This window comes from Callithrix jacchus, chromosome 2 (assembly GCF_049354715.1).
Source record: "Callithrix jacchus isolate 240 chromosome 2, calJac240_pri, whole genome shotgun sequence".
Taxonomy (NCBI): domain Eukaryota; kingdom Metazoa; phylum Chordata; class Mammalia; order Primates; family Cebidae; genus Callithrix; species Callithrix jacchus.
In genome coordinates, this window is record NC_133503.1 from 66,443,900 (window position 1) to 66,471,059 (window position 27,160).

The 27,160-nt window shown below is 38.7% G+C and overlaps 1 pseudogene; it reads right to left on the bottom strand.

The window, feature by feature from the left end:
* Positions 1-19,698: 19,698 nt before the first annotated feature.
* Positions 19,699-27,160, bottom strand: LOC100411010 (mitochondrial transcription rescue factor 1 pseudogene; annotated as a pseudogene).

Consider the following 27,160-nt stretch of genomic DNA (forward strand, 5'->3'; position numbering starts at 1 on the left):
AATAAAATATTGGCAAGCCGATTGCAACAGCAAATCAAAAAACTTATTCACCATGATAAAGTAGGATTTATCCCGGGGATGCAAGGCTGGTTCAACATACGCAAGTCTATAAACGTAATTCACCACGTAAACAGAACCAAAAACAAAAACCACATGATTATCTCAATTGACGCAGAGAAGGCATTTGACAAAATTCAACAGCCCTTTATGCTAAAAACCCTCAATAAACTCGGTATCGATGGAACATATCTCAAAGTAATAAAAGCTATTTATGACAAACCAACAGCCAATATCATACTGAATGGGCAAAAACTGGAAGCATTCCCTTTGAAATCTGGCACTAGACAAGGATGCCCTCTTTCACCACTCCTATTCAATATAGTACTGGAAGTTCTAGCCACAGCAATCAGGCAAGAAAAAGAAATAAAGGGTATTCAAATAGAAAAGGTGGAAGCCAAATTGTCTCTATTTGCAGACAACATGATAGTATACCTAGAAGACCCCATCGCCTCAGCCCAAAAACTCCTGAAACTGATAAGCAGCTTCAGCAAAGTCTCAGGATATAAAATCCATGTGCAAAAATCACAAGCATTCGTCTACACCAATAACAGACTTAAAGAAAGCCAAATCAAGAACGAACTGCCATTCACAATTGCTACAAAAAGAATAAAATACCTTGGAATACAACTCACAAGGAATGTAAGGGACCTCTTCAAGGAGAACTACAAACCACTGCTCAACGAAATCAGAGAGGACACAAACAGATGGAGAAACATTTCATGTTCATGGTTAGGAAGAATTAATATCGTGAAAATGGCTATACTGCCCAAAGTAATTTACAGAATCAACGCTATCCCCATCAAGCTACCATTGACTTTCTTCACAGAACTGGAAAAAACCACCATGAACTTCATATGGAACCAAAAGAGAGCCCGCATAGCCAAGTCAATTCTAAGCAAAAAGAACACAGCGGGGGGCATCACACTACTGGATTTCAAACTATACTACAAGGCTACAGTAATCAAAACAGCATGGTACTGGTACCAAAACAGATATAGACCAATGGAACAAAACAGAGGCACCGGAGGCAACACAACGTATCTACAACTATACAATCTTTGATAAACCTGACAAAAACAAGTAATGGGGAAAGGATTCCCTGTTTAACAAATGGTGTTGGGAAAACTGGCTAGCCATGTGCAGAAAGAAGAAACTGGACCCCTTCCTGACACCTTACACTAAAATTAACTCCAGATGGATTAAAGACTTAAACATAAGACCTGGCACGATAAAAACCCTAGAAGGAAATCTAGGCAAAACTATCCAGGACATAGGAGTAGGCAAGGACTTCATGAACAAAACACCAAAAGCATTGGCAACAAAAGCCAAAATAGACAAATGGGACCTAATGAAACTCCACAGCTTCTGCACGGCAAAAGAAACAGTCACTAGAGTGGATCGGCAACCAACAATTGGAAAAAATTTTTGCAGTCTACCCATCTGACAAAGGGCTGATATCCAGAATTTACAAAGAACTCAAACGGATTTACAGGAAAAAAACAAACAAGCCCATTCAAAAGTGGGCAAAGGATATGAACAGGCACTTTACGAAAGAAGACATATATGAGGCCAACAGTCATATGAAAAAATGCTCATCGTCACTGGTCATCAGAGAGATGCAAATCAAAACCACATTGAGATACCATCTCACGCCAGTTAGAATGGCAATCATTAAAAAATGTGGACACAACAGATGCTGGAGAGGATGTGGAGGAAAAGGAACACTTTTACACTGTTGGTGGGAGTGTAAATTAGTTCAACCACTGTGGAAGACAGTGTGGCGATTCCTCAAGGCCTTAGAAATAGAAATTTTATTTGACCCAGCAATCTCATTACTGGGTATATATCCAAAAGACTATAAATCGTTCTACTATAAGGACACATGTACACGAATGTTCATTGCAGCACTGTTTACAATAGCAAAGACCTGGAATCAACCCAAATGCCCATTGATAATAGACTGGATTGGAAAAATGTGGCACATATACACCATGGAATATTATGCAGCAATCAGAAATGATGAGTTTGTGTCATTTGTAGGGACATGGATGAATCTGGAGAACATCATCCTCAGCAAACTGACACAAGAACAGAAAATGAAACACCGCATATTCTCACTCATAGGCGGGTGATGAAAAATGAGAACACATGGACACAGAAAGGGGAGTACTAAACACTGGGGTCTATTGGGGGGAAAAGGGGAGGGCCAGTGGGAGGGGGAGGTGGGGAGGGATAGCCTGGGGAGAAATGCCAAATGTGGGTGAAGGGGAGAAGGAAAGAAAAGCACACTGCCATGTGTGTTCCTATGCAACTGTCTTACATGCTCTGCTCATGTACCCCACAACCTAAAATCCAATAAAAAATTAAAAAAAAAAATGATGAGTTTGTGTCCTTTGTAGGGATTTGGATCAATCTGGAAACCGTCATTCTCAGCAAACTGACCCAAGAACAGAAAGCCAAGCACCGTATGTTCTCACTCATAGGTGGGTGTCAAACAAGAAGAACACGTGGACTCAGGGAGATGAGCATTACACACAGGGGACAGTTGAGGCGGGTAGGGGAGAGACAATGGTGGGTGGGGAGGGTGGGGAGTGATAACATGGGGAGAAATGCCAGATGTAGTATGCACCCAACATAAAATAAATGAATTTAAAAAAAAGTGCTATGGGGAACTAAAAAACAAATGAGAGAAGGAGATGAGGGTATCAGGGGAGTCAACGTTAAGTAGAATGGTAAAGGAAGGCCTCACACAGAAAGTGATATTTACATAAAAGCCAGAAGTAAGGAAACCAGACATGCAATTAGTAGGGTTTGAGGTCAGGGTCCTGAGGTTGAAGAACAGGGAAAAAAAAAAAAAAAAAAAAAAAAAAGGAAAAAGAAGAGGTCCAGTGGATTGAGAGGGAAGAAGGGAGAGTTCGCAACCGAAATCAGATTATGTTGGGTTACTTAGAGGACTCTCTCTCTTTTCAGAGTTAGATGGAAAAACTATTGGAGAGTTTTGAGCAGTGAATTTACATGAACTAACTAACACTGAAAGGAGGCAAGGGCCATCTTGCTTTGTTTGAGTCAGTGAGGGATGATTTTCCCCCCTTATTCTTTAATACAAATAAAAAAAATGAAGCATATCTTCTCTACAAAGAGAAACCTTTCATGAGGAATTTGCAAATACTACATGTCGTCTTTCTCTGGTGGAGATGTCTGGTCCATCTTTTGGGAAGGGGGATCAGACATCTCCCAGTTGTCCCATGTCTCAGACATGTCCCAGTTGCATTTGGTTTCAGAGCAATAGATATTTGCACTCTGCAAATCCTCTCTGGTGTATCAGAGAGTTTCAGGCTCATAAAAGGAATTTTTCATGGGCTCTTTCATAAGACCCAATAAACTTATACTCAAATATTTGGTTTTATCATGTTGGCTTACTAGCATGCAATAAACTTACACTCAAATATTTGGTTTTATTATGTTGGCTTACTAGCATGCAATAAGCTTATTGTCAAAAAAATAATTTCTATTTTCTAGAACTCGGTGGATTTTTTTTCTGGCAGAAAATTATTCATGTTTTTCCCATTGATTTAAAAATAAATAACAGCTGGTGTGGTGATTTATGCCTGTAATCCCAGCACTTTGGGAGGCTGAAGTGGGTGGATCACTGATGTCAGAAGCTCGAGATCAGCCTGAGCAACATGGTGAAACCCTGTCTCTACTAAAAATACAAAAAATTAGCTGAGTATGGTGGCACACATCTATAGTCCCAGATACTTGGGAGGCTGAGGTGGGAGAATCACTTGAACCCTGGAGGAGGAGGTTGCAGTAAGCCAAGGTCACATCACTGCCTGGGTGCCAGAGAGACTCTGTCTCAAAAAAAAAAAAAAACATGTATTTGGGGGACATGAAAAAGAAAGTATTTTAAAAATAATGGAAATTACCCATAACATCATTCAGAAAAAAATCCAATGAACAGTTTTATATTTTTTAATCTTTATGTTTTCTCAATGTTGAGATGATAATGTCTATTTTTATTCCTCTTTTTACCTGACATTATGTCATAAACATTTCCCAGGTTATTCCATATACTATGCCATTTTTAACAACTGCATAATATTTCATCATATACAATGAATCAAGATTTACCCATCCATCCCTGCTTGTTGATATTTAAATGGCAAAAACTCAATCCTCATTCTCATTAAGTCACAATTACACAACTAATTATGTAGCTTTATGTATGATGGGTATTTTAACAGTGAACAGGGTACTGGAATTGGATAGAGTCCAGGGCCTCAGGGGGGCTTCTCTGAGGATAAAATGGTGAACAGGGTACTGGAATTGGATAGAGTCCAGGGCCTCATGGGGGCTTCTCTGAGGATGTAATATTTAAATGGCTCCGAAGAATCCAAGGAATTAATTAAAGGAGTGGTAAGAGCACTCCTTGAAGAGGGAACATGAGAGGAAGCATCAGGGGAGTCTCTGGGCTGGGAGAGAGTGGTTGTTTGGGAGGCTGGGGAAGCTGGAGTGCAGTCTCATGGGGAAGAGAGGAACAGGAAGAAGACAAGTTATAAAGCCCTTTGTGGGCTGAATTTAGATTTGAGACTGTGATCTTACAGACTGTGAGGGCTTTAGCAATGGTGGGAAGGAAAGCATGGTTGTTAGCTAGGGAGACAGAGACAGAGCAGAGTAGGGTGGAGTTGTGGAGACAGGGATGGACTGATTTGAGTGATATCTGGGAGGGAGAATTGCCAGGACTTGGTGATTGGATGTAGGAGGAGGATTTCTTCTCAGGTTTCTGGCTGGAGCAGTGGATGGGTGGATGATGGGACAGATTCCTGAAGGAGCATGGCAGGAGCAGCAGAGGATTGGAGGGTAGAGGCTTAGTCTGTTCTGGCCACTTTCACTCAGTACCATATATTGGATGGCTGATAAACAGCATAAATGTATTTTTCACAGCTCTGGAGGTTAGAAGTCAGAGACCAGGGTGCCAGTGTGGCCAGGTCCTGGTGCACTCCCTCTTCTAGGTTCCAGATGGCTGATTTCTCCTTGTCACATGAGGGGGAAAGAGGTAGAAAACTCTCTGAGGTCTCTTTTATAAGGACGCTAGTTCCATTCATGAGAGCCCACCTTCTAATATCATCACTTTGGAGGTTAGATTTCAACATATGAATTTCAGGAATACACATACATTTAGTGCATAACAGAGACCATAAATTCAGTTTTGGACATGCTGAGATTCGGGGTGTTTTGAACCGTCAAGTGAAAATATCAAGGAAATAGCTGTATATATGGGTCTGGAGTCCTAAAAAAATCTCTATACTGAAGTTTACATTTAGGAGCTATCTGTATAGTGATGGTATTTGCAGTGAATGCTGAGTGAGAGAGTGTGGTATGAGGACAGCCAGGACAGAGACTGCAGTGGGTACTGAGCAGCCCAGACAGATCTCCCTTTGGGACTGAGAGACTTTTGTTCCTCGGTTGCCAGCTGACAACCCTTAGCTATTAACCTTCTCTGGGAACTGGCCTTAGCTGAAGACAGCCACGTTTCCAGGGTCATGTCTTCTTGGGAAAGAGGGCCCATCTGCACCTCAACTTGGGGAAGCTATCAGAAGGGCCATCCCAGCTTCATAGCTTTTTATAAGGTCAGATGAGGACTTCATTGAGGCCCACCATATTCCTCTGACCAATCCTGCTTCCTTTTCTTCCCTTCTTCATCCTGGGACCACCCCCAATACATGTCATGTATCCAGAGCTTCCCGGAGCTGGCTTTTTGGGGAACCTGTCCTATAACTGAGAACTTTCCATTCAACTGTGGTTTATTTTACAACACAGACTAGGGAGGGTTTTGTTGGAAAAGACAGATGAATGGATCCTTTAACAGGAAAATAGTCTCTAGGAATGCTCTTTAAAGGCATTAATTTCTAGGCAAAATTTAAAAACTTTCAAAAAGTCCTTACTTCTTTCTAAATGGTTTCCTAGACCTCAGTTGGAAGGGTTCTTTGTAAGTCATCCTGCTTGCATTAAGTTGATGTCAAGGTGTCACCCTGAGAGCTTGTCTCCTTTTGTCTTCATCTATTTCTAGCCAGCTGGAGGAGAAATTTTGACTGGCCTTTCTGTCACTTCCTTTCTGCCTCTCTATTGTCCCTTTTCTGTTGAAATCAAAAGTAGGCAATGTCTCCTTCCTTTTATAAGAAGAAAGAGAATCTCATGCTTTTCAGAGCTTTCTGACTGTGATTATTTGAAATTTAAATATAGAGCTCCTAGTAATAGTCTGAGCATAGCTTTCTTTTGTGCTTGCATCTGCGAGATTCTTAGAACAGATTTCTAAAAACCTTAATTCTTATCAGACCATTAAATTTTGAATAACATTCTTAAACTGACAACAGGATTTAAAATGAGACATTTAAAGTGCTTTTATCACTTCTTTCATTGGTGGTATGCTTATACACGGAAACAGAACACTACATGTAGGATGTAATGAAAACCCATCACATAACATCACAAATCCTTTGAAACCTATGTATGTAAAATAATTATTTTCAGATGAAGCATCATTTGAGGCCTTCTGAAAAGAGAAACTCACATTATATCAGTTTTTCTCCTACTTCCAATTATGATGAAAGTGTCTCAGGAAATGGAAATAAAATAAGGAAAAGTATGCATCAATGAAAATAAAGACTTGGGTTAATCTAAGGTTTGACTGACAAAGGTGGAAGAAAGGAGAAGCAGGAAAGGGAGAGAGAGAAGGATCTTGTGTGCTGATGATCTCATTTTATATGGAGGAAGATCAGAAGTATATTCTATTTCCAAGGCTAAGAGATAGTGTTGTTTCCAATGTTTTTGATTTATTAAGAAATAACTAAAAAAGCACAAAAAGGAATGAACAAAGTCTCCAAGGAATGTGGGACTATGTGAAAAGACCTAACCTACATTTTATAGGTGTACCAGAAGGGGACAAAGAGAATGAATCCAAGCTGGAAAATACTCTTCAGGAAATCATCCAGGAAAATTTCCCCCACCTAGCAAGACAGGCCAACACTCAATTGCAGGAAATACAGAGAACACCACAAAGATATTCTGCAAGAAGAGCAACCCCAAGGCACATAATCGTCAGATTCAACAAGGTTGAAATAAAGGAGAAAATACTAAGGGCAGCCAGAGAGAAAGGTCGGGTCACCCACAAAGGGAAGCCCATCAGACTCACAGCAGATCTCTCGGCAGAAACACTACAAGCCAGAAGAGAGTGGGGGCCAATATTCAACATTCTTAAAGAAAAGAACTTTCAACCCAGAATTTCATATCCAGCCAAACAGAGCTTCAGAAGTGAAGGAAAAATAAAATCCTTTGCGAACAAGCAAGTACTCAGAGATTTTGTCACCACCAGGCCTGCTTTACAAGAGCTCCTAAAAGAGGCACTACACATAGAAAGGAACAACCAGTACTAGCCATTCCAAAATCACACTAAATGCTAAAGAGCATCAACATAATGAAGAATCTACAACAACTAACAGGCAAAACAGCCACTTAGCATCAAAATGGCGGTATCAAATTCACACATAACAATATTAACCCTAAATGTAAACGGACTAAATGCACCAATCAAAAGACACAGACTGGCAAATTGGATAAAAAGCCAAAACCCATCAGTGTGCTGTATCCAGGAAACCCATCTCACATGCAAGGATACACAAAGGCTCAAAATAAAGGGATGGAGGAAGATTTAGCAAGCAAATGGAGAGCAAAAAAAAGCTGGAGTTGCAATTCTCATCTCTGATAAAATAGACTTTAAAGCAACAAAGATCAAAAGAGACAAAGAAGGCCATTACATAATGGTAAAAGGATCGATACAACAAGAAGAGCTAACGATCCTAAACATATATGGCCCCAATGCAGGAGCACCCAGATACATAAGGCAAGTTCTTAATGACTTACAAAGAGACTTAGACTCCCACACAATAATAGTGGGAGACTTTAACACTCCACTGTCAATATTAGACAGATCAACCAGACAGAAAATCAACAAGGATATCCAGGGCTTGAACTCAGACCTGGAGCAAGCAAACCTGATAGACATTTACAGAACTCTCCACCCCAAATACACAGAATATACATTCTTCTCAGCACCACATCACACCTACTCTAAAATTGACCACATAATTGGAAGTAAAGCACTGCTCAGCAAATGCAAAACAACTGAAATCATAACAAACAGCCTCTCTGACCATAGTGCAATGAAGTTAGAACTCAGAATTCAGAAACCAACCCAGAACCGCACAGCTTCATGGAAACTGAACAACTCGCTCGTGAATGTTGACTGGGTAAACAATGAAATGAAGACAGAAATAAAGAAGTTCTTTGAAACCAATGAGAACGAAGACACAACATGCCAGAATCTCTGGGACACATTTAAAGCAGTCTCTAGGGGAAAGTATATAGCAATAAGTGCCCATATGAGGAGAATGGAGAGATCCAAAATTGACACCCTATAGTCAAAATTGAAAGAGCTAGAGGAGCAAGATCAAAAAATCTCAAAACCCAGCAGAAGACAAGAAATAACTAGGATCAGAGCTGAACTGAAGGAGATTGAGACACGAAAAACCCTTCAAAAAATCAATAAATCCAAGAGCTGGTTTTTTGAAAAGATCAACAAAATAGACAGACCACTAGCCAGATTGATAAAAAAGAAAAGAGAGAACAACCAAATAGATGCAATAAAAAATGATAAAGGGGAAATCACCACAGATTCCACAGAAATTCAAACCATCATCAGAGAATATTACAAACAACTCTATGCACATAAACTAGTAAACCTGGAAGAAATGGATAAATTCCTGGACTCCTGTGTCCTCCCAAGCCTAAACCAGGAGGAAGCTGAAACTATGAATAGACTAATAACAAGGTCAGAAGTCGAGGCAGCAATTAAGAGCCTATCACACAAAAAAAGCCCATGTCCAGACGGGTTCACAGCCGAATTCTACCAGACGCACAAAGAGGAGCTGGTACCATTCCTTCTAAAACTATTCCAAATAATCCAAAAAGAGGAAATCCTTCCCAAATCATTTTACGAGACTAACATCATCCTGATACCAAAACCCGGCAGAGACCCAACAAGAAAAGAAAACTTCAGGCCAATATCCATGATGAACATAGATGCAAAAATCTTCAATAAAATATTGGCAAGCCGATTGCAACAGCAAATCAAAAAACTTATTCACCATGATCAAGTAGGATTCATCCCGGGGATGCAAGGATGGTTCAACATTCGCAAGTCTATCAATGTAATTCACCACATAAACAGAACCAAAAACAAAAACCACATGATTATCTCAATTGATGCAGAGAAGGCATTTGACAAAATTCAACAGCCCTTTATGCTAAAAACCCTCAATAAACTCGGTATCGATGGAACGTATCTCAAAGTAATAAAAGCTATTTATGACAAACCAACAGCCAATATCATACTGAATGGGCAAAAACTGGAAGCATTTCCTTTGAAATCCGGCACTAGACAAGGATGCCCTCTTTCACCACTCCTATTAAATATAGTACTGGAAGTTATAGCCAGAGCAATCAGGTAAGAAAAAGAAATAAAGGGTATTCAAATAGGAAAGGTGGAAGCCAAATTGTCTCTATTTGCAGATGACATGATAGTATACCTAGAAGACCCCATCGCCTCAGCCCAAAAACTCCTGAAACTGATAAGCAACTTCAGCAAAGTCTCAGGATATAAAATCAATGTGCAAAAATCACAAGCATTCGTCTACACCAATAACAGACTTAAAGAAAGCCAAATCAAGAACGAACTGCCATTCACAATTGCTACAAAAAGAATAAAATATTTTGGAATACAACTCACAAGGAACGTAAGGGACCTCTTCAAGGAGAACTACAAACCACTGCTCAACGAAATCAGAGAGGACACAAACAGATGGAGAAACATTCCATGTTCATGGTTAGGAAGAATTAACATCGTGAAAATGGCTATACTGCCCAAAGTAATTTACAGAATCAACGCTATCCCCATCAAGCTACCATTGACTTTCTTCACAGAACTGGAAAAAACCACCATGAACTTCATATGGAACCAAAAGAGAGCCCGCATAGCCAAGTCAATTCTAAGCAAAAAGAACACAGCGGGGGGCATCACACTACTGGATTTCAAACTGTACTACAAGGCTACAGTAATCAAAATAGCATGGTACTGGTACCAAAACAGAGATATAGACCAATGGAACAAAACAGAGGCACCGGAGGCAACACAACATATCTACAACTATACAATCTTTGATAAACCTGACAAAAACAAGTAATGGGGAAAGGATTCCCTGTTTAACAAATGGTGTTGGGAAAACTGGCTAGCCATGTGCAGAAAGAAGAAACTGGACCCCTTCCTGACACCTTACACTAAAATTAACTCCTGATGGATTAAAGACTTAAACATAAGACCTGGCACGATAAAAACCCTAGAAGGAAATCTAGGCAAAACTATCCAGGACATAGGAGTAGGCAAGGACTTCATGAACAAAACACCAAAAGCATTGGCAACAAAAGCCAAAATAGACAAATGGGACCTAATGAAACTCCACAGCTTCTGCACGACAAAAGAAACTGTCACTAGAGTGAATTGGCAAACAACAGAATGGGTAAAAATTTTTGCAGTTTACCCATCTGACAAAGGGCTGATATCCAGAATTTACAAAGAACTCCAACAGATTTACAGGAAAAAAAACAAACAAGCCCATTCAAAAGTGGGCAAAGGATATGAACAGACACTTTACGAAAGAAGACATGTATGAGGCCAACAGTCATATGAAAAATGCTCATCGTCACTGGTCATCAGAGAGATGCAAATCAAAACCACATTGAGATACCATCTCACGCCAGTTAGAATGGCAATCATTAAAAAATGTGGACACAACAGATGCTGGAGAGGATGTGGAGAAAAAGGAACACTTTTACACTGTTGGTGGGAGTGTAAATTAGTTCAACCATTGTGGAAGACAGTGTGGCAATTCCTGAAGGCCTTAGAAAGAGAAATTCCATTTGACCCAGCAATCCCATTACTGGGTATATATCCAAAAGACTATAAATCGTTCTAGTATAGGGACACATGTACACGAATGTTCATTGCAGCACTGTATACGATAGCAAAGACCTGGAACCAACCCAAATGCCCATTGATAATAGACTGGATTGGAAAAATGTGGCACATATACACCATGGAATATTATGCAGCAATTAGAAATGATGAGTTTGTGTCATTTGTAGGGACATGGATGAATCTGGAAAACATCATCCTCAGCAAACTGACACAAGAACAGAAAATGAAACACCGCATATTCTCACTCATAGGCGGGTGATGAAAAATGAGAACACATGGACACAGGGAGGGGAGTACTAAACACTGGGGTCTATTTGGGGAAAAGGGGAGGGCCAGTGGGAGGGGGGGGTGGGGAGGGATAGCCTGGGGAGAAATGCCAAATGTGGGTGAAGGGGAGAAAGGAAGCAAAACAGACTGCCATGTGTGTACCTACGCAACTGTCTTGCATGCTCTGCTCATGTACCCCAAAACCTAAAATGCAATTAATATATATATATATATAAAAAGAAATAACTAAAGATGTAATTTTAACAAATTATATCCACCTTCCAAATTACTGGGAGAAAAAAGTTTGTGTAGAAAACAATGAAGGAAATGAAGAAAATAGCAATAGCAAAGAATCAGAAAAAATTATGCAAGTACATGACAATACATGTCATCCTAAGAACTACTTTTTTAAAATGTATTTTTAAGAGAGCTGGTCGTGCTATTTTGCCCAGGCTGGATTCACACTCTTGGGGACCCAAATTGTCCTCCTGCCTCAGCCTCCTGAGTGGCTGGGACTATAGACAGTGCCAGCATGCCTGGCTAATAGTTAATTTTAAGGGATTAAATACTTATATTGAAAAGGTTACCTGTAATATACAATGACCTAGTGAAGAAACAAGTCCAAGTATAACAGGCTGGGAAGAGCAAATAGAAACCATAGAAAGAAGGCTTGCAATTGTATTTTACATAAAGAAGAATTCAAAGCATGAAATGCTAAATAGGATTGTTAGATCATTTTGCACTTATAAAAGTGAAATTCAAAGAAGATGTGACATCAGAAAACAATGTGCCAAATATTATAGCTTTAATGCAAGGAGAAATTTCATAACAATAATGTACAATATAAACTCCCCTCTCATTTCTTGACAAATTTAGTAAGTAAAAAAATAAATGGGCCAGGCACAGTGGCTCATGCCTATAATCCAGCACTTCAGGAGGCTGAGGTGGGTTGATCACGAGGTCAAGAGATCTAGATCATCCTGGCTAACATGGTGAAACCCTGTCTCTACTAAAATACAAAAAAATTAGCTGGGCGTGGTGGCAGGCACTTGTAGTCCCAGCTACTCGGGAGGCTGAGGCAGAAGAATCACTTGAACCTGGGAGGCAGAGGTTGCAGTGAGCAGAGATCGTGCCACTGCACTTCAGCCTGGATACAGAGTGAGACTTCATCTCAAAAATAAATAAATAAATGGGGCAGAGAAGATATAAATGGCATAACCAATAGACAAGATGTAGTATCCATGTATACAGATCTGTGTTTATGAAGACTATGGCTTCTTATGTCCAGAGAATTTTAACAGAAATAGTTCATATGTTAGGCTATTGAGAAAATGTAATACATTCCCCAAAGCAGAAAATATCATGATTTTGGACTACACCTAATAAAACCAAAAAATATAGCGACAATGAAAACCAAGCATTTGGAAATCAAAACAAACCAAAACTGTCTTACTGAACAAGTTGTGAGTCAAGGGAAGTAAGTCTTCAGGTATACATTAAAAATTATAATGAACAAACAATAATCTTCAGAGATAAAGTAAAAAGTAATAGCATTAACTTGTTTCATGATTAATTAGGAAGAAGGCAATTCAATAAACTAGATATTTGTCCCAGGAAGTTCAAAAGACAAAAATAAACTTAAGGAAATCAGACAGTATAAAATAATTTTTAAAAAGTATAAATTAATATATTAGAAAATGAAAACACCACCACCAATCAATGTAAGACTGTTTTTTTAAAAAAAATTACATAATGATAGAATAATGAGTAAATATTTGTAAAACATACATGCATTGTTTTAAGCACTTTATAGATATGAACTCATCTAATCCTTATAATGATCCATTGTGGTATTAGTAGTATGTTTACTTTTCAGTGGGGAAATTGAGGCACAGAGAAGTTAAATAACTGCCCCAAGGTCATAAACCTCGCAAGTGGCAGACCTGGAATTTGATGCTGGCAGTCTGGCTTCAGAGACTGTGTCCTTAATTTTCATATTGTACTCACAATTATTAAGGAAGATGCTTAAAAACTCATGGAAGCAATATCAATTAAAAAATTGTAAGTGAAAACAATGCATATACTATAGTAAAAACATGGATGATTTTAAAATATTCTTTATAAGTTATTTATCATGAAAACCATCTGGCAATATGAGATAATGCTCAAATGAACAATTATTTCTGTGTTTCCTCCAGGTCAGTGCCAGTGCATTGCCTTATGGATGTATTATTAAGCTGAGGGTAAAGTTGATTATCAAGTTTGCCCTCTTCAGCATGGCTCTGTGACAGATATCTGTTGTTTGTAGTTGTCAGCACTCCTTTCTGCTTTTTGGAAATGCTTTCTTCCTTCCAATAAATGTTTTTTCCCAATTCAGTCATGTGGTTTTCATTGGAGTTGTCATCTTGTAAGTCTCATTTCTCTTGTCAGATGCAGGCACTGGACTCTATTTGGGCCAATCAGAGCCTTTCCTCAGAAATTTTGAACTTAGGACTGGGGAGAGCAAATCTCACAATTCTTCTTTGTTGAGGTGGAGAAGCTTGTCTTAGCAATACTTCTGCTGAAAACAACTAAAATTTTGGTCAAAATAAAAAACAGGTGTTTGAAACAATAAGCTACATACTGATGTGGGGCAACAGAAAGTGTCGTTCATTGCTGGTGGGAATACAAATTGATATGAACACTTCAGAAGACAGTTTGGCAGTCTCTTACAAAACTATACTCTTACCATACAGTCCAGTAATTGTACTCCCTGGGACTTACCCAAATGAGTTGAAAAATTATTTTTATATAAAGACCTGCACACAAATATTTAAAGCAGTTTTATTCATAATTTCCCAAATTTGGGGGCAACCATGATGTCTTCAAGAGATGAATGGATGAACAAAATATGGTGCATCCAGACAATGAAATAGTATTCAGTGGTAAAAATAAAGGAGTTACCAAATCATGAAAAGACCTGGGGAAACCTCAAATGCATACTACTAAACAAAATAACTGATCCAAAAAGGTGACATGCTGTATGATTGCAATTATATGACATTCTTGAAAAAGGCAAATTATAAATTTTTGTAGTTGCCAAGGATTCAGACGGAGAGAGGGAGGAAAAGGTGGAGCACATGGGATTTTTAGGGCAGTGAAACTATTCTGTATAATAGTGTAACTGTGGATACATCATATATACATTTGTCAAAATTCATAGAATGCACAATCCAAAATGAGTCCTAATGTAAACTATGGACTTTGGCTGATGAAAGTGTATAAAAATGGTGTCATCAATTGTAAAACATGTACCACACTAATACCAGATGTTAATAATAGAAGAAACTGTGTGTTTGTAGGGGAAGTGGGGTGGTGATGGCAGAAGGGAGAGTATATGGAAACTGTAGTTTCCATTCAATTTTTCTGTAAACTTAAAACTTTTCCAAAAAATGAAATATGTTAATTATAAACAGAAAGAAGAAACAAAGCAGGTATTTGAAGGAAAGGGAATAATGCAGCATTGACTTCAGGAGCTAAGATTCTGGAGAGATTGGTGCAAAGCCTCAAATTCTCCACTATTTTCTCCCCTCACACTGCTGATTCTCAGCAGGCGTAGAAAGTGGTGACCCAGTGCTTTCAGCAGTTTTCTGGGATCAGAAAGATGTACACTGGGGTTCAGTGCTACCAGGTTATCCAGGATGGGAAGAGAAGATCCCATATAAAAGTGGACTGCTGAGAATGAGCCGAACCCTCTCTAACATGTTCCCCCTCAAGATGTTTTCCGATTTCTAATCTGTACATGAGACTGATGATCCACATAGAAGGTGTATATGAAGAAGCTAAGAAACTTAAGCAGAATTTCTGAAGTCTCATGGCACCACAGAGAGGCATCTGGAGGCCAAGGTCTGCCATGGCGGACATGTCCTGGTAAATGCCCTAGGCTTTCATTTGAGACCCTGGAGGGGCTGTTCAAACTAAAAATAGATCAGGCCTTATAAAAACTCAAACAGGGGGCCCCTAATTATCTCATTCCCTCATTGGAGCTAGGTGAATATGCCCCTGCCTACCAGAATAAAAATAGATTTTTTTGTAGAAAGCTAACAGTATCTAGCACCTTTATAATTTTTTTTTGTACACAATGTAAAATGTTAAAAAAAATTAACAGGTATGTCAGAGTCAAATTACTAAAATATAAGGGAGAGGAAAAAAGATAGATTCAGATCCATGTGTGATCCAAATACAAGAAACTTTGAAATATTTGTGAATAATATCATCAAGAAAATAGATGTGAATAATATCAAGAAAATAGATGATGAGACTGCTAAATTTCATCAAAGTCCTGAAATCTATAAAGAGAACTATAAAGAATATCTAGATATTTAAAAAAATAACAAAAATCAAGAACTTAATAGGTGCCTTGTTAGGTGACTTAACACTAAATTGGACAAAGTACATAGAAAATACTTATTGTAAACATTAGACAGATAAGCAGATTAGTACAGTGGAAAATAGGTCAAACAGAAAATATCTAGATTAAAGCATAGAGAGGGAAAAAATGGACAATACAGAAAATGCCATAAGACACATCGGGGCAAGGCCTGATGTACATGTAATTAGCATCCCAAAAAAAGAGGAGAAAGAAAATGAGGCCAATAAATGATCTGAAGAATCAGAATGATGTGAAGAATGATCTTATCTGTAGAAAGAAAGATAAGTTTTCAAACCTGGCAAAAGACATCAAACCAGTGATTTAAGAAGTACTATGAACCCTAATCTAGATGAATTCAGATAAAACTACACTTTGGTACATAACAAAACTACTGAAAATGAAAGCCAAGAGAAAATAATAAAGGAACTCAGAGTAAAAACAAACATTATCTTCAAAGGAGTAACAATAAGATGGATAGTTGACTTTTTAAGAGAAAAAAAAACTGAAATGGCACCTTTACGGTTCTGAAGAAGAAAAAAACTATCAACTGAAGATTTTATATCCACCAAAAGTATCATTTAACAATGGAGGACAATGCCAGACAAAAAGGGAGAGTTTGTTGTGAATGAAGCCACAGTAAAATAAATACTAAGAGCTATTTTTTTGTGATAGTCTTGTTTTGTCACCTAGGTTGGAGCACAGTGGTGTAATCTTGGCTCACTGCAACCTTTATCTCTCAAGTTTAAGTGATTCTCCTGCCTCAGCCTCCCTAGTAGCTGGGATTACAGGTGCACATCACCACACCCGGCTAATTTTTGTATTTTTTGTAGAGATGGGGTTTTGCCATGTTGGCCAGGCTGGTCTCGAACTCCTGATCTCAAGTGATCTGCCTAACTGGGCCTCCCAAAGTACTGAGATTACAGGAGTGAGCCACTGTGCCCCACCAAGAGCTATTCTTTAGGCAGAATAACAATCCTGGTAATGTAGAGAGAAATAAAAGCCTGGTAATGTAGAGAGAAATAGAGTAATGCAAAGGATGAAAATTTAGATAAATATATATTAATTTTATTAACGTTTTATTATAATAATAGGATATGGTGGGTTTTATTATATATATATGTGTAAGATTTATTTATTGTCAAGGTTAAATGAGGAAACTGAGGCAAGTCTAAGAAAGTGAGAAGTTAATTTATTCAGCTCCCAGGTGACCTTTGGTGGTCCAAGAGGGGGCCAGAGAAGTCACGCTTGGCTGTTCAGGGTGTGGGGTTCTATGGGGAGGGCAGGCAATTGATTGGCTACTGGGGAAACAAAGAGAAGGCATTTCTATTGACTGTTGAGGAGCAGGAAGTACATGGAGTTAAAGTAGGAAGTACATGAAACTAGCTGCCATTGGTAGGCAGGCGGGACCTTGGGTAGGTGGGCCTTGATTGACTACTGGGGAAACAAAGAGAAGGGATTTCTATTGGCTGTTGAGGAGCCGGAAGTACATGGAGTTAAAGTAGGAAGTACATGAAACTAGTTGCCATTGGTAGGTGGGCGGGACCTTGGGTATGTGGGCCTGCCAGGGGGTACAGGGCAGGCTGTTGCTGGGAAGGGTATAGTGGGGTGTCTTTAAAAAATTTTTCTGCAGGGTTTTTTTTAACAGTGGGCTGGAGGTTGGATGCATAATTTAGTGCTGAGTGTGGGCTTGGGCATGGTATGCAGGGGCAGGTGTGGGGAAGCTATGTGGGGAAGCCAGATAATGAGCTCAGGTGATGACGCAGTTATCAGGCTCAGAGAGTGATGAATGTGTCCATTTGACTCCCAGCAAGGCAACTGGCCTTACAATATGTATAATTAAAATTTATATTAATAAGAGCAGAAAGGTAGGAGAGTGTGAATGTAGCTGAATTGTTCTAAGGCCTTGTCTTATTTGAGAAGTAAATATTAATTTACATTAGAATATAGTAAACCAAATATGTGCATTATAATCTATAGAGTAGTGGCTGAAGTAATAAAAGAGTAAAAGCAAACATGGTAAAAATGTAACAAAGATGTTCAATCCAAAAGAAGGTAAAAAGAAAGAAAAAAATGCAGATGAAACAAGTAGAAAACAAAATGGTAGATTAAACCCAAATATATTAATAATTATATAATGTAAATGGACCACATAATTCAGTCAAAAGAGAAAGATTTTCAGACTGGATTAAGTCCAGTTTTATTTTGTTTGCAAGTAGAAGATCTCATACATAGGGATGCAGAGAGATAAAAGATGAAGTTAAAGGATGAAAAACTACCACACAAATATTAACCAAAAGAAAGCTGACACAGCTACATTAATACAAGATAAGATAGACTTTAAGACAATAACAGTTGTAGAGATAGAGGGACATTTCTTTATGTCAGAAAGGGTTCATTCACCAGAAATAATTCTAAATTTGTACCTGCTTAATTATGTAGTCTCAAGTATACAAAGCAAAAGCTAACATAAATAAAAGGATAAAGTAGTTCACCGTTATAGTGGGAGATTTTAACACGTTTACTGTAATTATTAGCAGAACAAACAGACAAAAGAAATCTGTTAGTGAGCAGAATATTTGAGTGGTATGATAAACAAATTTGACCACATTGACCTTTATTTACTTTTGCATCTCCAAATAAAAGCTTTTACATTCTTATAAAGTCTACATGAAACATTTGGCAAAATTAGTCATATGCTGAACCATAAAGTCATTATGGTCTGTCTTTATGGTTAGAACCATAAAGTCAGTCTTAAAAAATTTCAAAGGAATTATACCTTAAGTATAAATACAATTCTCAGATCACAGTTCAATAAGTTATTTATTAACAACAAGTGGCATATCTAGAAGAATCCCCAAATGTTTGGAAATTAAACATTATATTTCAGAAAAAAGAATCTCTGTGGCCACTATGAAAGGCAATCCTGAAGGTGACATTAGTGTTAATTTCTGTTGTGGTTGAAGATGATCTGGGAAAATAAAGCCAACAGAAAAAGCTGGGGAGGGGGTGGAGAGAGAGAGAGAGAGAGAGAGAGAGAGAGAGAGGGAGGGAGGGAGGGAGGGAGAGGGAGGGAGAGGGAGGGAGGGAGAGGGAGGGAGAGGGAGGGAGGGAGAGGGAGGGAGAGGGAGGGAGAGGGAGGGAGAGGGAGGGAGAGAGAGAGAGAGAGAGAGTGAGAGGAGAGAGAGGAGAGAGAGAGAATCAATCTAACTTTCTAACTTTGTGGTTTCAGTAGTTGGGCTACTTGAACCAGTACATTTCTGATTCTCCCTAGTGTAGTTCCACAAACTTGTTTCTTGAAACCACAAGAAGTCTGATGAATACAACACAGAGGAAAACTTTTCCTGACCTGACCTCTGGTCTCCTCTCTTGATTTTTTCTCTTATTCTCCAATCAAACCAAAACTACTCAGCATTTCTGGGAACTCTCCAGGTCTTTGCACATGCCTTTATCTTCTTTGCCTTTCTGACTCCTATTTGTTCTCAGGTCTCAGCTAAGACTTCCTTTAAGGAAATGTTTTTTTGTTCTTAGGCTAGGACTAGGTAAAGCACTCTTCCTCTGCACTCTTACTGTAGCCTGTGGCTCCCTTTATCATAGTGGTTACGGCAGTGTCAAGATTCAGGAAAATTTGATTTCCAGTGTTGTGGCTTCCTAATTATTTAACATTGGGAAGTCACTTCTCCGATGCTTTATTTTCTCATCTGTGAGACAAGGATACTAACAGCATCTATCTTACAAGGTAATCATGATAATTAAATGGTATTAGACATGACACATGGTTAGACTAGTGCTTGGCACATAGCAAGTACTCAGTAAATGTTGAGTGTTATGTTCATCACTTCAGAGGTTTGTTATAAAGATTAAGGCACAATACTTACACAATCTTTTTATTTTTCACTAAAAAGCAATCCATCTGTTTAGACATACTCTTCTTAGGCAACTTTAAGTTTGTTTGCCATCGTGTAACACCATTCTGTATTTTTCACTTTCAGTCTTGTCTTCAAACATCTTTTTTTTTTTCCCGGAGAATCTGTATCACTGTCTCTGTTCCTGCTTCCTTATCCTCTTCAATGAGAAGATCCAATGTGTCTTCCACTTTGGCCATTTTGCTTTTCTTCTGCAATTTTCCCCCATCCAGCCTGAGTCCATCTTTGTAGAATCCATCTTCCACACTTGCTCGCAACATCTAGGTTTGTGCTCGGGAAAACATTGAACTGAAAAGACTGCTCTCCTTTTTCCAGGTCTTAATAATCTTGATCATAGTAGGCTCATCCTCAAGCTCCTCTTCCTGCTCACTCATCTCCTTACAATCACCTTCTTCTTCTGAGTCCTCTTCATTTTCTACTTTTTGCAGAGACTTTTTGGTGGATTAATTTTAGAGTTTATATTACTTTTGAGTCTTACAGAAAATGGAAAAATACGTTCTGAAGATATTACAAGCCCTGGGAGTCTCCGTGAGAAAATATTATGGAAAAGTGTTTTATAATTTGTTGCATTTAACTTATACTAGAAAAATATAAGTATTGATTCCAGCAGTACAGAGTTTGTGTGAAGGTGTCCCTTGGAGCACACCCCAGAGTCCAGGCCTGGCATCTGGCTTTCTTAAGAAACTGGCAAACAATCTGACACTAGACATAGCTATGGCACAACATGTGTACTAGGGCCTCTTGTCCCCTGTGGCTGTACTGCCTGCAGGCAACCCTTTACCTGTTTACAAACTATCACAATGCCTGGTGCATAGGAAGGCCTATGTAATTATCAGTCTGTTAGTGTGTCTATCTCTTTTAGTGGACTGTGAGTTCTTCAAGACCTGGAACCATATAGAAGGTGGATTTAAAACCCCATGTCAATGCCATCATCCATGCTTTTACTCCTCTACATTATTGCCTCCTTTAACAAAGTTGGGAAGCAGATGAGGTTTACTTTCAAAGTATTCCTTCCTTTCTTTTCTTTTCTATTTTTTAGATTAAAATCTTTAAAAATTATTATTTTAATAGGTTTTTTGGGATCAGGTCTTGCTTGGTTACATGGATAAGTTCTTTAGTGGTAGTTTCTGAGATTTAGTGCACTCATCACCCAAGCAAGGAGTTAATTAGGGCAAAGTTAAATTATCTTTTTTTTTTTAATTTTACTTTAAGTTTCAGGATATATGTGCAGAATGTGCAGGTTTGTTACATAGGTAAACATGTGCCATGGTGGTTTGCTGCATCTATCAACCTATCACCTAGGTATTAAGCCCCACATGCATTAGCTTTTTTTTCTAATGTTCTCTCCCACCCAACAGGTCCCAGTGTGTGTTGTTCCCCTCCTTGTGTCCACATGTTCTCATTGTTCAGCTTCCACTTATCATGAGAACATGCATTGTTTGGTTTTCTGTTCCTATGTTAGATTGCTGAGGATGATGGCCTCTAGCTTCATCCATGTCCCTGCAAAGGACATGATCTCATTCCTTTTTATAGCTGCATGGTATTCCATGCTGTATATGTACCACATTTTCTTTATCCAGTCTATCATTTGGGTTGATTCCATGTCTTTGCTATTGTGAATAGTGCTGCAGTAAACATAAGTATGCATGTATCTTTATAACAGAATGATTTATATTGCTTTGGGTATATATCCAGTAATGGGATTGCTGGGTCAAATGGTATTTCTGGTTCTAGGTTCTTGAGGAATCACCACACTGTCTTCCGCCATGGTTGAATTTATTTACATTCTTACCAACAGTGTAAAAGCATTTCTATTTCTCCACAGCCTTGCCAGCATCTGTTGTTTCTTAACTTTTTAATAATTACCATTCTGACTGGCATGAGATGGTATCTCAATGTGGTTTTCATTTCCATCTCTCTAATGATCAATGATGTTAAGCTTTTTTTCATATGTTTGTTGTTGGCCTAAGTGTCTTTTGAGAAATGTCTGTTCATGTTCTTTGCCTACTTTTCAATGGAATTTTTATTTATTTATTTTTGTAAATTTGTTTAAGTTCCTTATAAATTCTGTTTATTAGATCTTTGTCAGATGGGTAGACTGCAAAAATTTTCTCTTATTCTGTAAGTTGCCTGTTTGCTCTGATGATAGTTTCTTTTGCTGTGTGGAAGCTCTTTAGTTTAAGTAGATCCCATTTGTCTATATTTGCTTTTGTTGCAATTGATTTTGGTGACTTGATCATAAAACCGTTGCCCATGCCTGTCTTCTGAATGGTACTGCTTAGATTTTCTACTAGAATTTTTATGGTTTTGAGTTTTACATTTAAGTCTTAAATCTTTAATCTATCTTGAGTCAATTTTTGTAAAAGGTGTAAGGAAGGAGTCAAATTTCAGTTTTCTGTAAATGGCTAGCCAATTTTCCCAGAACCATTTATTAAAATAGGGAATCATTTCTTCACTGCCTGTTTTTGTCAGGTTTGTCAAAGATCAGATGGTTATAGATGTGTGGTCTTATTTCTGATATTTCCATTCTGTTCCATTGGTCTATATGTCTGTGTTGGTACCAGTACCATGCTGTTTTGGTTACTGGGCCTTGCAACATAGCTTGGAGTCAGGTAGCATTATCCCTCCAGCTTTGTTCCTTTTGCTTAGCATTGTCTTGGCTATACAGGCTGTTTTTTGATTCCATATTAATTTTAAAGTAGTTTTTTCTAATTCTGTAAAGAATGTTAATGGTAGTTTGATGGGAATAGCATTGAATCTATAAATTACTTTGGGCAGTATGGCCATTTTCACAATAATTATTCTTCCGAGTCATGTGGATGGAATGTTTTTTTATTTGTTTGTGTCCTCTCTTATTTCCTTGAGCAGTGGTTTGTAGTTCTCCTTGAAGAGGTCCTTCACATCCCTTGTTAGCTGTATTCCTAGGTGTTTTATTCTCTTTGTAGCAACTGTGAATGGAAGTTCATTTATGATTTGGCTCTCTGTCTACTGTTGGTGTATAGGAATGCTTGTGATTTTTGCAGATTGATTTTATACCCTGAGACTTGGTGAAGTTGTTTATCAGCTTAAGGAGCTTTTGTGCTGAGATGATGGGGTTCTCTAGATATAGGGTCATGTGTTTGGCAAACAGAGAGAATTTGACTTTCTATTTGAACATGCTTTATTTCTTTCACTTGCCTGATTATCCTGGCCAGAACTTCCAATATTATGTTGATAGGAGTGGTGAGAGAGGACATCCTCATCTTGTGCCAGATTTCAAAGGAAATGCTTTCAGCTTTTGCCCATTCAGTATGATATTGGATATGGGTTTGTCATACATGCCTCTTATTATTTTGAGATATGTTCCACCAATACCTAGTTTATTGAGAGTTTTTAACATAAAGGAATGTTGAATTTTATCTAAGGCCTTTTCTGTGTCTATTGAGATAATCATGGTTTCTTTGTCATTAGTTCTGTTTATATGATGAATTACACTTATTGATTTATGTAAGTTGAACCAGCCTTGCATCTCAGGGATGAAGCCAACTTGATTGTTGTGGATAAGCTTTTTGATGTGCTGCTGGATTCAGTTTTCCAGTATTATGTTGAGAATTTTTGCATTGATGTTCATCAGGGATAGTAGCCTGAAGTTTCCTTTTTTTGTTGTTGTTGTGTCTCAAACAGGTTTTGGTATCAGGATTATTCTGGCCTCATAAAATGAGTTAGGGAGAAGTTCCTCTTTTTCAATTGTTTGGAATAGTTTCAGAAGGAATGGTACCAGCTCCTGTTTGTACCTCTGGTAGCATTCAGCTGTGAGTCTGTCTGGTCCTGGGCTTTTTTTTTTTTGGATTGTAGGCTGTTTATTACTGCTGTAATTTCAGAATTTGTTATTGGTCTATTCAAGAATTCAACTTCTTCCTGGTTTAGTATTGGGAGGATGTATGTGTCCAGGAATTTATCCATTCCTTCTAGATGTTCTAGTTTATTTGCATAGAGGCGTACATAGTATTCTCTGATGGTTTTTTGTGTATCTGTGGGGTCAATGGTGATATTCCCTTTATCATTTTTTATTGTGTCTATTTAATTCTTCTCTCTTTTCTTATTAGTGTGGCTATCAGTCTATTTTAATAATTAAAAAAACCCAGCTCCTGGATTCATTGATTTTTTGAAGGATTTTTTTTGTGTCTCTATCTGCTTCAGTTCCACTCAGATCATAGTTATTTCTTGTTCTCTGCTACCTTTTTAATTTGTTTGCTTTTGCTTTTCTAGTTTTTTAGTCGTGCTGTTGGGGTGTCAATTTGAGATCTTCCTAACTTTCTGCGTTGGCATTTAGTGCTGTAAATTTCCCTCTTTACACTGCTTTAGCTGCATCCCAGAGAGTTTGGTACATTGTCTCTTTGTTCTTAGTGGTTTCAAAGAACTTCTTGATTTCATTATTTAACCAGGAGTCATTCAGTAGCAGGTTGTTCAAAATCTATGTAGTTGTGTGGTTTTGAGTAAGTTTCTTAATCTTGAGTTCTAATTTGATTGCTCTGTGGTCTGAGAGACTGTTATTATTTCAGTTCTTTCACATTTGCTGAGAAGTGTTTTACTTCCAATTATGTGATCTATTTTAGGGTAAGTGTCATGTGGCACTGAGAAGAATGTACATTCTGTAGTTTTGGGGTGGAGAGTTCTGCAGATATCTATTAGGTCCACTTGATCAATAATTGAGTTCAAGTCCTGAATATTGTTGTTAATTTTCTGTCTCAATGTTCTGTCTAACAGTGATGGTGGGGTGTTAAAGTCTCCCACTATTATTGTGTGGCAGTCCAAGTCTCTTTATAGTTTTCTAAGAACTTGTTTTATACATCTGGGTACTCTTGAATTGGGTGTATATATTTAGGATAGTTAGCGTTTCTTGTTGGATTGATTCCTTTATGATTATGTAATCCCCCTCATTGTCTTTTTTGATCTTTGTTGGTTTAAGGTCTGTTTGTTCAGAAACTAGATTGCAACCTCTGCTTTTTTTCTGCTTTCCATTTGCTTGGTAAATTTTTCTCCATTTCTTTATTTTAAGTCTATGTGTGTCTTTGCACATGAGATGAGTCTCTTGACTACAGCACACTGATGGGTCTTGACTCTTTATTCAGTTTTTTTTTTTTTTTTTTTTTTTTGCCAGTCTGTGTCTTTTAATTGGGGTATTTAGCCCATTTAAATTTAAGGTTAATATTGTTATGTGTGAATTTGATTCTGTCATCATGATGCTAGCTACTTATTTTGCACACTAGTTGATGCAGTTTCTTCACTGTGTCATTGGTCTTTGTATTTCAGTGTGTTTTTGCAGTGGCAGGTATTGTTTTTTTTCTTAGCATATTTAGTTCTTCCTTCAGGAGTTCTTGCAAGACAGGCCTAGTTTGAATACCCCCAGCATTTGCTTTTCTAAAAAGAATTTTATTTCTCCTTCACTTATGAAACTTAGTTTGGCTGGATATAAAATTCTGAGTTGAAAATTTTTTTCTTTAAGAATATTAAATATTTGCCCCCACTCTCTTCTGGCTTGTAGGGTTTCTTCTGAGAGGTCTGCTGTCGTTAGTCTGATGGGCTTCGCTTTGTAGGAGACCTGGCCTTTCTCTCTGGCTGCCCTTAACATTTTTTTCTTCATTTCAACATCAGAGAATCCGATGATTATGTATCTTGGTGTTGAACTTCTCATGGAGTATCTTACTGGGATTCTCTGTATTTCCTGAATTTGAATGTTGGCCTGTCTTGCTAGGTTGGGGACATTTTCCTGGATGATATCATGATGCATGATTTCCAACTTGGTTTCACTCTTCCCATCTCTTTCAGGCACCCAGTCAGTCACAGGTTCAGTCTTTTTAAATAGTCCCATAGTTCTCAGAGGTTTTGTTCATTTCTTTCTATTCTTTTTTCTCTAATCTTGTCTGCCTTCCTTAATTCAGCAAGATAGTCTTCAATATCTGACATTCTTTCTTCCACTTGATGGATTTGTCTATTGATATTTGTGTATGCTTCACAAAGTTCTTGTGCTATGTTTTTCAGCTCCATCAGGTCATTTATGATCCTCTCTAAACTGGCTATTCTAGTTATCACCCCCTATAACATTTTATCATGGGTTTTAGCTTCTTTGCATTGGGTTAAAACATGCTTCTTTACTTCAGTGATGTTTGTTATTACCCACCTTTTGAAGCCTACTTCTGTCAATTCATCCATTTCATCTTCCATCCAGTTCTGTGCCCTTGCTGGAGAGGTATTGCAATCATATGAAGGAGAAAAGACACTCTGACCTTTTGAGTTTTCAGTGTTTTTTTGTTGATTCTTTCTCATCTTCATGAGTTTGTCTAGTTTCAGTCTTTGAGGCTTCTTGTTTTTGGATGAGGTTTTTGTGGGGATGCTTTTTGTTGATGCTGTTGTTGTTGCTTTCTGCTTTTTTGTTTTTCTTTCAATAGTCAGGTCCTTTTTCTGTAGGGCTGCTTCAGTTTGCCAGGGGTTCACCTCAGACCCTATTCATCTGGGTAACTCCCACACCTGGAGCTGTCACCCAAGGAGGCTAGAGAACAGCAAAGATGTGTACTTGCCCTTTCTCTGGAATCTCTGACCTCAAAGGGCACCAACCTGATACCAGTAGGAATGCTTCTGTATAGGGTGTCAGGCAACCTCTGCTGTGGAGGCCTCACCCAATTGAGGGTCATGGGAACCAGGACACACTTAACAAACTACTTTTGCTGTCCCTTGGTGGAGGGGTTGTATTGCATTAGTGGGGAAACCCACTCAGAGCAAACAGGAGGAAAGACTAAATCTGCTAGTCCATAGAGACCATGGCCACCCCTCCTTCTAGAGGCCCAGGCCCAGGGAGATCAGAGCTCTGTCCCTAAGACCCTGGCTAGAGTTGCTGGAGTTCCTGCAGGGAGGCCCCACCCAGTGAGGAGGGATGTGTCAGGGTCCAGCCTAAAGAGGCAGTCTGGCCATGATTTTGCAACAACCAGTGTGCTGTGCCGTGGGGAATATCTCCTGGGACCAAGCCGTTCAGTCTCCCTGACTCCAGGAGGGAAAAATCACTGGAGATATATTAATGGCTTCCACCCTTACTCCCAACCCTGGGAGTTCAGTGTCTTAGGCAGCTAGGAGCTGCAGTGATGGCTGCCAACCCTCCCCCAGGGAACTTGGTAGTCTTAGGCAGATTCCAGCCAAGTGGTTGTTGAGAATCTGTGTGGCTCTGTGGTTGGAATCCAAGGCGCTGGTGGCATGGGCTCTCAAGTGGTATCTTCTGATTTGAGGGTTGCACAGATCTGTGGAATAAGCACATTTCCCATGCTGAGAAGCATGCTCAGTCACTGCCTCCCTTGCCTGGGGATGAGGACTCCCCTTGCCCTGTGTGGCTTTCAGGTGGGCCAATGCACCACCTTGCTTTTCATTGCTCTCATGGGTCAT